The sequence below is a fragment of the Schistocerca piceifrons genome, chromosome X (genome assembly GCF_021461385.2).
Source record: "Schistocerca piceifrons isolate TAMUIC-IGC-003096 chromosome X, iqSchPice1.1, whole genome shotgun sequence".
NCBI lineage: Eukaryota > Metazoa > Arthropoda > Insecta > Orthoptera > Acrididae > Schistocerca > Schistocerca piceifrons.
In genome coordinates this window covers 929,738,104-929,750,923 of record NC_060149.1, presented here as the reverse complement: position 1 = coordinate 929,750,923, position 12,820 = coordinate 929,738,104, and the positions used below count along the sequence as shown (strand labels likewise).

Sequence of the window (12,820 nt, the reverse complement as noted above, 5' to 3'; positions counted from 1 at the left end):
AATAGTGAGTTGTATAACTTATCGTTCATTTCTGTAGCTTTGCTGAAGGCTGTAATAAATTTATTTTAGTAATTAACCACCACTTAGAGAATACACTTCATCCTTGTGTCCTGTTTTCTTGTACTGTCTTCATACACACATTCCTGTCTCAAAAGTGTGTGCATAACACACACACACACACACACACACACACACACAGAGAGAGAGAGAGAGAGAGAGAGAGAGAGAGAGAGAGCGAGCGAGAGAGAGAGAGAGAGAGAGAGAGAGAGAGAGAGAGAGAGAGAGAGCGCTAACTGCCCAGTCATTGTATTGGTATCTAATAACTGATGCCCAATGGTTGCCTATGTAGTGGTAATACCGCAACCCTTGGTTGTGCTTGCAAAGGCAGGCACACACTCCTTTTTACACTGGTACTCTCCACTAGTACATGACAACAGACTCATGTGAGGAGCTTCCAATTAAATGGGCTGTGGTGGAGACTCACTGGTTGAGACTCCGAGCTTACAGAAACAGTGAGTTCGGAGATGACATAACGGGAGTTGCACGCAAGCATAAATAGCTTAATTCTGATTCGAATTGTATGTATGATTGTAAGTGTCAGTGAAATTAACCATTTTTTAACACGCATGAAATGATTGCTGTCATGTTCAGGACATTGTGTAAATTTTGAAGAATTTAATCTAATTTTTACTTCCATATCTTCCTTTACTTGTTGTTGCACTTAGTACTGCTTTGTATTTGTGTGATACAATGAATGTATACAAAATGAATCTGTCTTATCTACAATCTATTTTCTAAGCATTAAATCTCTATTATCAGGGTTTTTGTTGCATATGTGAGATCACATTTTGAAAGATATACAGGGAGCTCATAAACGGTCTGAAAAGCTTGTAAGGCTGCTGTAGGGTAGGCTGTACTGAGAAATAACTGCCAAAAAAAGAATTCAATGTTTTGTACCATTTCAGAATTAATGAATATTGAAGTTAGCCAATCAGTCCACTGTGTGCACAAATTCCAGCAGCCTGCCAGATACAATTAGTGTCAGTTATTCTCATAACATAGATGATAGTGCACAAGACTGCTTAGACTTTGGCTCAGATTCGATCCCTACCATCGTCCCACGTCCAATTTTTGTATCGCTCTCTTGTTCAGTTTTAGCAAACTGAACGAAGAACACATTAGGCAAAACTGTATCTGGTAGGCTACTTGAATGTGAGTGCACAATGGCCTGATTGGCTCACTTCAATCTTAATGAACTTGGAAAAGGCACAACATACTGACTTTTTTTCTTAGTGATTACTGCTCAACACAACATACCCTGCAACATCCTTACAAGCTTTTCAGACCATTTGTGACCACGTTGTATAAACGGTACAGTTGTCATCAACATGAAGGATGGTCTGAACAACATGGTAATATGCACTTTTCTTCCTCCAATCTCTGAACTGACTCTCCAGCCAGTTACAGGATAATCTACAGTTTGAAGTGGACTCCAAACCACGATAAAACTCAGATTTTTTCACATTAGCATTTACTGCCAGAAGTAAAAGAAGTGAAAGTGACAGATAAAAATCTTAGGACTGACCCACAGCTGAATTCGAAACCTTTGAATTTGTAGTTTGGAACTTACATATAAGCTGTATTCTAGATATACATTTTTGTTACACAGGCCAACAAGTTGTAAAAGTAGATACAGGAAATAAGAGCAAGTCTGGGGAAATTCAAGAATTTCTTGGTGTATTTCACAAGACTCTCAAGAACGTAAGCACACTTCTAACACAACTATTCCGTGTCAATCAGCATCTGATGACAGCAACAGGCTCACATAATTTGTGTAATGGGCCAATAGGATAAGCCATAAACAGGTATGGCCTCCTATTCACAATGAATAGCACATGCTAAATCTCTTAGACCTGCAATGACAATCAACATGTGAGAAAAATTCATTCATTTCATCAGCAGTGCATACTGTTGGCAACAAGGAAGATAGTGTGAGCCTGGGAATATTTTACAGAGGTCCCAGAAAATAAAATGCAATGATGTATTTATTTCCAGTACATTATCTTCAAAAACTGAAATACATTGTGCATCACTCTATATTTGAAGAACCATGATATATTTTAAGGTAGTCAGACTCCTAGTTATAATTATTCAAAATGAAACACTGTATTAAATAAATAAAACTTAAGCAGTCATTCACTTTAGGAGCACAAAAAGTATTAAGCTCTTAGGGTATTCTATTTTTCTTTCAATATTCTGTGGTTACAATTGTTATGTGAATGTGTATTTGATACTGACAAGAAGTGCTCTGGGACAAAGGCAATTTGACACTGTCTGTGGACAAATTACTGTGACTGTATCACTACACAGAGAAGGCTGAAAATTTGAAATTTTAACAGAAATTAGGTCACAAACTTTAAAAACATCTGGAAGTGGCTTCACTGTAATGATTTTATTTGCAATAAGATGGCTTTTAGTACAGGATTCAAAGATGTTCCACAAAGTTAATCATAAGTACCTCATAAGACTGGTGTGTCTTCAGCTGTTTGGAGTGATGTACAGGACGAATATTCCTTTATTTGTGCATGTATATTGGGAACAACTGTCGTCATGGAAGATAACATAATTTATCTAAAGCAAAGCTTTGCAAGCCTCCATATAGTGTGTGGTGGTGGATACTTTCTGTGTCGCTGTTTCCAACCCAAATCTAGTTTTTTTGCACTCCTACAGAGTTAACTTCAGTATTTCAATATACCATGTTGCTCGTTACTCCATATGAAATCAAGATTACCAATTACATCCCATTACGCACCCCAAAGCAAGCAATTACTTCAGAACTTTGTGGTTGAAAGTACAGTACATATATAGGCCGCAGATCTATCTTTTTGGTGTCAAGTTAAAAATACAAGTAAAATCAGCAAACTAAATATATTTGATAGAAATAAAAAATTATATAGGTTTATTATGAACTGAATAAACTGTGTTTCTGTGTTGTTTTATTTGGCTTTAATGACTGTTCAGGATTTTTTTAAAAAATTGACTTAATAAACAGAAGAAGGAATAAAACGTGTGTTTTGGTTCATCATCCAAACCACGTTTCGTTCTACGTCATTCGTTTTTATAAGGAAACTGTAGCCCCATATTAACTTTGAGCATTGGTTCTGGCAAATATAGCAAAAATACAGTCATTTAAAGCTACATTCAGACTGCACACAACTGATGCATGCTGACTGTGAGTTTGAGCATACAGTTGAGACCATGACTGCCATGCCTAGCTGATATGCAGTTAACTCCGTAACTTCTGTCCTAAGGTGTAGTTCTTACATTATCAGCATATGTGCACACGCCCTGTTGTTGTTGTTGTGGTCTTCAGTCCTGAGACTGGTTTGATGCAGCTCTCCATGCTACTCTATCCTGTGCAAGCTTTTTCATCTCCCAGTACCTACTGCAACCTACATCCTTCTGAATCTGCTTAGTGTATTCATCTCTTGGTCTCCCTCTACGATTTTTACCCTCCACGCTGCCCTCCAATACTAAATTGGTGATCCCTTGATGCCTCAGAACATGTCCTACCAACCGATCCCTTCTTCTGGTCAAGTTGTGCCACAAACTTCTCTTCTCCCCAATCCTATTCAATACTTCCTCATTAGTTATGTGATCTACCCATCTAATCTTCAGCATTCTTCTGTAGCACCACATTTCGAAAGCTTCTATCCTCTTCTTGTCCAAACTATTTATCGTCGATGTTTCACTTCCATACATGGCTACACTCCATACGAATACTTTCAGAAATGACTTCCTGACACTTAAATCAATACTGGATGTTAACAAATTTCTCTTCTTCAGAAATGCTTTCCTTGCCATTGCCAGCCTACATTTTATATCCTCTCTACTTCGACCATCATCAGTTATTTTGCTCCCCAAATAGCAAAACTCCTTTACTACTTTAAGTGCCTCATTTCCTAATCTAATTCCCTCAGCATCACCCGACTTAATTAGACTACATTCCATTATCCTTGTTTTGCTTTTGTTGATGTTCATCTTATATCCTCCTTTCAAGACACTGTCCATTCCATTCAACTGCTCTTCCAAGTCCTTTGCTGTCTCTGACAGAATTACAATGTCATCGGCAAACCTCAAAGTTTTTATTTCTTCTCCATGAATTTTAATACCTACCCCGAATTTTTCTTTTGTTTCCTTTACTGCTTGCTCAATATACAGATTGAACAACATCGGAGAGAGGCTACAACCCTGTCTTACTCCCTTACCAACCACTGCTTCCCTTTCATGTCCCTCGACTCTTATAACTGCCATCTGGTTTCTGTACAAATTGTAAATAGCCTTTCGCTCCCTGTATTTTACCCCTGCCACCTTTAGAATTTGAAAGAGAGTATTCCAGTCAACATTGTCAAAAGCTTTCTCTAAGTCTACAAATGCTAGAAACGTAGGTTTGCATTTCCTTAATCTTTCATCTAAGATAAGTCGTAAGGTCAGTATTGCCTCACGTGTTCCAGTGTTTCTACGGAATCCAAACTGATCTTCCCCGAGGTTGGCTTCTACTAGTTTTTCCATTCGTCTGTAAAGAATTCGTGTTAGTATTTTGCAGCTGTGACTTATTAAGCTGATAGTTCGGTAATTTTCACATCTGTCAACACCTGCTTTCTTTGGAATTGGAATTATTATATTCTTCTTGAAGTTTGAGGGTATTTCGCCTGTCTCATACATCTTGCTCACCAGATGGTAGAGTTTTGTCAGGACTGGCTCTCCCACGGTCGTCAGTAGTTCCAATGGAATATTGTCTACTCCGGGGGTCTTGTTTCGACTCGTGTCTTTCAGTGCTCTGTCAAACTCTTCACGCTGTATCGTATCTCCCATTTCATCTTCATCTACATCCTCTTCCATTTCCATAATATTGTCCTCAAGTACATCGCCCTTGTATAGACCCTCTATATACTCCTTCCACCTTTCTGCTTTCCCTTCTTTGCTTAGAACTGGGTTTCCATCTGAGCTCTTGATATTCATACAAGTCGTTCTCTTTTCTCCAAAGGTCTCTTTAATTTTCCTGTAGGAGGTATCTATCTTACCCCTAGTGAGATCGGCCTCTACATCCTTACATTTGTCCTCTAGCCATCCCTGCTTAGCCATTTTGCACTTCCTGTCGATCTCATTTTTGAGACGTTTGTATTCCTTTTTGCCTGTTTCACTTACTGCATTTTTATATTTTCTCCTTTCATCAATTAAATTCAATATTTCTTCTGTTACCCAAGGATTTCTACTAGCCCTCGTCTTTTTACCTACTTGATCCTCTGCTGCCTTCACTACTTCATCCCTCAAAGCTACCCATTCTTCTTCTACTGTATTTATTTCCTCCATTCCTGTCAATTGCTCCCTTATGCTCTCCCTGAATCTCTGTACAACCTCTGGTTCTTTTAGTTTATCCAGGTCCCATCTCCTTAAATTCCCACCTTTTTGCAGTTTCTTCAGTTTTAATCTACAGGTCATAACCAATAGATTGTGGTCAGAGTCCACATCTGCCCCTGGAAATGTCTTACAATTTAAAACCTGGTTCCTAAATCTCTATCTTACCATTATATAATCTATCTGATACCTTTTAGTATCTCCAGGGTTCTTCCATGTATACAAACTTCTTTCATGATTCTTAAACCAAGTGTTAGTTATGATTATGTTGTGCTCTTTGCAAAATTCTACCAGGCGGCTTCCTCTTTCATTTCTGTCCCCCAATCCATATTCACCTACTATGTTTCCTTCTCTCCCTTTTCCTACACTCGAATTCCAGTCACTCATGACTATTAAATTTTCGTCTCCCTTCACAATCTGAATAATTTCTTTTATTTCATCATACATTTCTTCAATTTCTTCGTCATCTGCAGAGCTAGTTGGCATATAAACTTGTACTACTGTAGTAGGTGTGGGCTTCGTATCCATCTTGGCCACAATAATGCGTTCACTATGCTGTTTGTAGTAGCTTACCCGCATTCCTATTTTCCTATTCATTATTAAACCTACTCCTGCATTACCCCTATTTGACTTTGTGTTTATAACCCTGTAGTCACCTGACCAAAAAAAATATGCCTAGCTGATATGCAGTTAACTCCGTAACTTCTGTCCTAAGGTGTAGTTCTTACATTATTAGCATATGTGCACACGCCCTACCAGTCTTATTCTCCAACATGATCATCACTTTTCCTGAAAGAAGGATCCTCTGGTCCTGGATGCTCGGATTTTTGCAACATGTATTGTGTGCCTCACTGCTGGCTCACGATAAGTACCGTATTTACTCGAATCTAAGCCGCACTTTTTTTCTGGTTTTTGTAATCCAAAAAACCGCCTGCGGCTTAGAATCGAGTGCAAAGCAAGCGGAAGTTCTGAAAAATGTTGGTAGGTGCGGCCACAACTAACTTCTGCCGTTGAATATATGTAGCGCTACACAGGCATGCTTTGTAGGCACAAAGATAAATGCTGGCGCCAAAACCGCTGCGTCAGGGAAAAAAAAAAAAAAAAAAAAAAAAAAAAAAAAAAAAAAAAAAAAAAAAAAAAAAAAAAAAGGGGGGGGGGGTGGTGGAAGACGAGCTTTTTTTTCTCCGCCCCGAGTTTCGACCACTGCAGTTTCATACATTATCCAACGAAGTAAATACAAATTCCGAATTGTTCATCTTCGAATGTAGAAGAATTTCAATGTACTATGAAAATCCGACTGGCAAGACTGTTTGGGATGTTTGTCAATATGGCCAACTCTACGTTCTGAATTTTTTCCTACCTGTGAGAAGAGATGGTTGCTAATAGGAACCTGATGAAATGTGAATCACATGCAGTATTCCCTTCACCATAAGAATAATACGAATATAAACATTTTGTCATGTATTCTTTCGTGTTTGCTGTTATTTCATTTAAATCCTGTCTGCCTAATAAACTACGAAACTAGAGTGAGACAACAGTAAACGCGGAAGAATATACGTATCGTGTCATATTTATATTCGTATTATTCTTATGCCTAATAGTGATAACGGTCAGAAACGAAGCACGGCAACTGACTAGATTTTTAAATCTAAGATGACTCTTAATTTATGTGCAGAATTTGATGTACTAAAGAAGAGGCCGCAAAGATTTTCAAACGGAGAAAAATTTTCGCCTAACTCTCGTTCAGAACATGTTCTATCATACGCAATCTATTATTTGGTTCTTGTTGATCATTATCAGAGAAGGCAGCAGTGTAAGTAACAACAAATAGCAGTTTCTTGTCATTGTTTCGCTAATGAGACGATTCCTTTCTCTCTCTCTCTTTTTTTATTTTATTTAAAAAAGTGGTGGTAGCGTGCACAAAAGCAATCCATGCCGCGAGCGGCGACAGGTCGTAAACACTCATTATCAGATTGCGACAAAAAATGCATGACACAGTACAGTAATGCATTTTCAGCTTAGAGTGACGTAAACACCTATAACAAAGAGAACGGCACTTATCAGATCAAAGCAAAATAAGCAATCGATTCAAACCAGACGAAGCATGTGAAAAAGGAAGGGTACCCGTATAAATACGGACGGAGTGCCTGATGCAAAGCAATGGCTACCTGGTAAAGCTTAACTGCTAAGCTTACGACTCGAACCAAACTACTGTAGCTGTATCGTCATTCATTCGACCTAAATTGTGTCTCATATTACAATGAACCAACTTTGTTTTGATTTGGAGGTGCGGCCTAAAACTTTTCTCCCCCCTTGAATTTCGAGTCTCAAATTTCAGGTGCGGCTTAGATTCGGAAATTTTTTTTTTCCTTTATTTCAAGTCTCATTTTTCAGGTGCGGCTTAAGATTTGAGTGCAGCTTAGATTCGAGTAAATACGGTAGAATAGTCATATCTCTAAAGCTGATTGTATTTAAATTATGTAAATCCTTTTACTGGCGAGATGTTTTACCAACTGTGATGAAACAGTGGTACTGCACACTTAAAATAAATCTGTTTTGGTTATTGTGTGTATGTGGTAAAATCTCTCTCTCTCTCTCTCTCTCTCTCTCTCTCTGAGCTGAGTACGCTTTGAGCAAACATCCATAGTCATCTAAAAGTTGTTGGAAGAAATAATGTGCAACTTTTTAAAGAAATAAAAAAATATTTTTTTCTTAAACAGAAAGTAATAATATTGGTATTACCAACTTACAATTAGGAAATTGTGCCTGTGCACACTATTCATTACATAAAATGTGTTTTGGCCAATAAAAATCGTTAAAGGATGTTTTGTGATATGGAAAAAGTCTACGATTAAGTTGGCAATGATAGATTGTGAGCACAAGGTCCGCGTGTAATGTTTTTGACCATAGCAAAATCGCCAGCTTACGCTATAAAGAGAGCTTTCCTGTGTCCTTTTTCCATAATGGAATTTGTTACCTTCATTTAGCTTTCCATTCGCACTCCAAAATCCTATCCAACAATGGTGAGAGATGATATGCCAGGGTAAAGTGAAGAGTCTGAACTCGTGAAGTAACACACACTGTTTAATGACTGGTTCTTCAATCATTAATGCTCTGGTGTAACCACAAGCACTGGAACGAAGAGGAAGAATGCAAGACCAGAGAATGCAGTGCAGCAACGTAAGCCAACAGCTTCCTGACAAGAACAGCGCGACGACAGGGGCGACCTCTACAAGAGGTGAATATAAGCACCGCTACCACCTGCCTCGTCCGGACTTTAGTGGAGTATTCGCAGAGTATTAGCACAGCCTAGCAGAAAGTGCTACGATAAACATTATTAGTGATCCACAAACTGTGTGTAAAAATTGCAGGAACATTGCATATAGCTAAGGATTCTGAATTATATTGCCTGTATCCCATCGCTTGCGACAACTTGTAGTACAATCAAGTTAAGTTTTGTCAAATCTGCTTTATTGAAATAAGAGTATTAATTGTTATTTGCTTGAATTGTTGTATAGCATTCCGACAATGCAGCACCCCTTAGTACGCTATATGAGACAAGTGAGCAAGACCCCAACATTCGGTGACGAGAATCTGCCGAAACCCATGCCCGACTGCCACGAACTTTTCGTTTATATTATGCTGGCGCCTTAATTTTTTATTGTCTTTCCTTTACATGGGATTTTCTTTGCATTAACAGTTTCTTGTCGTTTTTGCTAATCCATGTTTTCAGGTGGGCATTGCAGAAAATTTCTTTGCTTTTGTAATTACTTTGTCTGTTTCGCATTTGTGTCTTCTAAAATGCCCACCCCACCTGTCACGCCCCCTGCTCAGGCATTGCAGCTGCAAGCATTAGATGCCACACAACTAATGCAGATGTTTCAGTTTCACATCTTCCAGTTGGCCCTGATACAGACTTCACATCGGTGCTCAGGATTCAGAATTGCTTCAATCTTTTCCGCTAAACTACTGACAACTTGCACAGCCCACGGAAGCTGATTCAGATTTCAACATTTTGCTCAACTACATTCACACATCTTGGCCTCACTCATTGAACAGCACAAAGAATGCTGTAGCGCATCGATACTTTGCACATCAGCACAGCCTCACTGTACAGAAAGGTGTTGTTCTTGTTCGGAATGACAGTGGACAGTCATGTGCATAGATCCCTAAAGTTTCACAAATAGAAGTGTTGCAGTTACTTCAACAAGGACACTGGTGGATTATTTGTACAAAACAGTTAGGGCATTGACACTGTACTTTGCAGGGTATAGACACCCAAATAGAACAGATGATGTCACAGTGTCATGCCTGTGTGGAAAATCAGTCTGCTCCACCACAAAAATTCTCTGCTTGGCCTAAGTCGCAATCACCATGGCAACGTGTGCACACACACACTTTAACGGACCTTTAAGGAACACCCATTGATTGATTGCAGTTGACTCATATGACAAGTTTTCTTTTGCTGTGTCCATGTACTCAACAACGTCATGTAGCACAATTCAGATGTTGTCATTGATTTTTTTGCCTCGAAGGTTTGCCTGAAATAATAGTGTCAGACAACATGTCCAATGAATTTGAAACATTCTGCGAATGCAATGGCATACAGCATCTAACTAGTGCACCATTCCACCCACACTCAAATGGCCAAGCAGAACGTTCTGTCAGACCCTTCAAGCAGCAGATGGCCAAACTTTGCTCTGTACACACCAGGGATCAAACATTGCAACTGTTTCTTGCCTCATATAGTTCGCACCCGTGAGATGGACCATCGTTAGCCGAATTGCTTCACTGCCGCCGCCATAGGACGCTGCTCCACCCTCCTCAGCATCCGACGCCGCAGGAAGGCTGCAGGTATCGCTTTGCACCACATGATATTGTTTTTCTACAGGGTTTTCAGTGGCAGCAGATGGTGGGTGCAAGGTGAGAGTGGCCGTCAACTTGGCACTTGCATGTATCTGATTTCAGGTCCAGATGGCTTGCAGCGCTGACATCAAAATCAACTTCGCTTCTGTTATGTACACAATGTTCTTTCAATCTCTCTTCCCCCTGATTCATGGGTCCAGAAGGCAGCCACAGCAGTCGCCAGAGGGTATCGTCGCGACACCATGGTACGACCACATGGAGATGGAGCCTCCGCCTCTGCACCTGCCTCCACCTCCGCTCGTCCTACCAATGGAGCTGGACCCACCCACAACGCAGGTGGACGTGTACCCTTCTGGTCATTTTCCAGGGGACGTTTCCGTAAGAGCGCAGGCTGGTTGGCGGGATATGGCCAGAAGCTTGGTGTCCCCTGCAGCCACAGCTTCTGGCCCAACGTTGCGCCTACACTCCTGCATCTCCCATCATAGTCACACTCCTTTACACGACGACAGTCCATCGCTTTGTGGGGGAGGAATGTTCTGGCGTAACCACAAGTGACGGAACAAAGAGGAAGACCACAAGACCAAAGAAGGCGGTGCACCGACATCATCAGCCAACAGCCCACTGCCAAGGACCATGCGATGATAGGAGTGACCACTGGAAGAAATGAATATAAGCACCACTCCTGCCAGCCTCAGCCGGACTTTAGTGGAGTATTCGCAGAGTATTAGGACAGCCTAGCAGAGAGTGCTACGAGAACTGTTATTAGTGCTCCACAAACTGTGTGTCAAACTAGCAGGAACATTGCATATAGCTAAGGACTCTGAATTATATTGCCTGTCACCCATTGCTTGCGACAACTTGTAGTACATTCAAGTTAAGTATTGTCAAATCTGCTTTACTGAAATAAAACTATTAATGTCATTTGCGTGAATTGTTGTACAGCATTCTGAGAATGCTGCATCCCTTAGGCACCCTTTACGAGAGGAGTGGGCAAGACCCCACAATTAAAAGCTTTGCAATACATTTTGGAGTGAGCTTCAATTAGTGAATTACAAGTGCAATTGGTAATTTCAACAATATTATCCATCTTGCTCTGTTACCTGTGCATAAATGTGCTAACAAGAGTTCTCACAGCAGCAGTTAGATTGGTGTCGTGCAGTTGCTCATTAGAAATTTTGCCATAATTTCTGAAGGTAAACTGGTGGCAGGCTTTGCAAACGTAGTCAATCTACAAAGGAGACTGCCTACAAAGCACTGGATTTAGTTCCGTAGTGTTGGGACGTGCACCAAATTGCACTGATGGGGGATATTTAACATATTCAAAGAAGGGCAGCATGAATGGTCACAGGCTTGTTTTACTCATGGGAGAGCGTCGTGGAAATGCTGAAAATGCTGAACTGGAAGATGCTTTAAGATATATGCCAATTATCCTACAAAAGCCTACTTCAAAAGTTTTAAGAAACAGTATTAAGTGAAGACTCTACAGATGCTCTTCAGTCACCTATGTATTATATCGGTACGGACCATGAAGACAAGATTAAGTATAAAAACTGAGCACACACAGGCATTTAAATAGTCATTCTTCCCATGCTCCATACATGATTGTAACGGGAAGAATCCTTAATAATTGGTAAAATGTTAATTATCTTGTGGCATGCACTTCATAGCAGTTTGCAGCATATGTATGTTGCTGTCAAAGGCATGTAGGTTTCAACTGAACTGTATACAAAAATATTTGATTTTGCAGACGTACTAGCCAGTGCCAGAATATTCATGATTATAGGAATCAACAGTGCACCGACTCATATTATTATTGTTTTAGTGGTTATGAAACTTATGCTGTTTTGTAAGTTTCTCCCCTTCTTTAGTTGCCCTTGTGTTGTTCTAATAGTTCTCTCACCACTGTTTTTGTAGTAGTCATGTACACATGTCCACAGCTATGTGGTAGCCTGCAAATTCCTGCTTTTTCCAGTGGTTTTCAAGAACAGTAGATCAATCTTAGCTCTTCCTCTATCTTTTGAATGGGTTTGAAGACTATGGTGATATTTCATTTCCTAAGGATCTTTTGTATGCAGTCAGTCATGTATTTAGTGAATAGTATGAAAACCTCTGATTTTACAGGGGGCTATGCATCACTATAATCTTTATGTGGTCTTTTTATGTAAATGGAGAATAACTATTTTTCGGCAACCTACCGGTGAGATATTCCAGTGTTGGGTTGAGCAGTCCAGTTCATAGATGTTTCTTGCTTTACTCGCCAACACTGAATGCTGGTGTATTTACCATGCTGTATGTGTAGAATTTCCTTATATTATGTGGGTGAAGTTATCATTTTTCTTGAAGACTAGCACACCCAGAAAATGCAATCTGCCATCTACCTCTTCATCTATAGTGAATTGAATCTTTGCATTAAATCTCCTTAAGGTGTCGATGAAAATGAGTAAGTTCCTCTTTGCCATGTCTCCACAACACAAATTTATCAGCCACATAACAGAAATTTAGTTTTTTGGCAGTACCTGTTCCTTGACTATTTCAA

At 39.8% G+C, this 12,820-nt stretch overlaps 1 protein-coding gene across 3 annotated transcripts in view; it reads right to left on the bottom strand.

Moving 5' to 3' along the window:
• Positions 1-12,820, bottom strand: part of LOC124723218 (protein transport protein Sec16A-like) — a 228,572-nt gene that overhangs the window by 38,712 nt on the left and 177,040 nt on the right. The window lies entirely within an intron of this gene.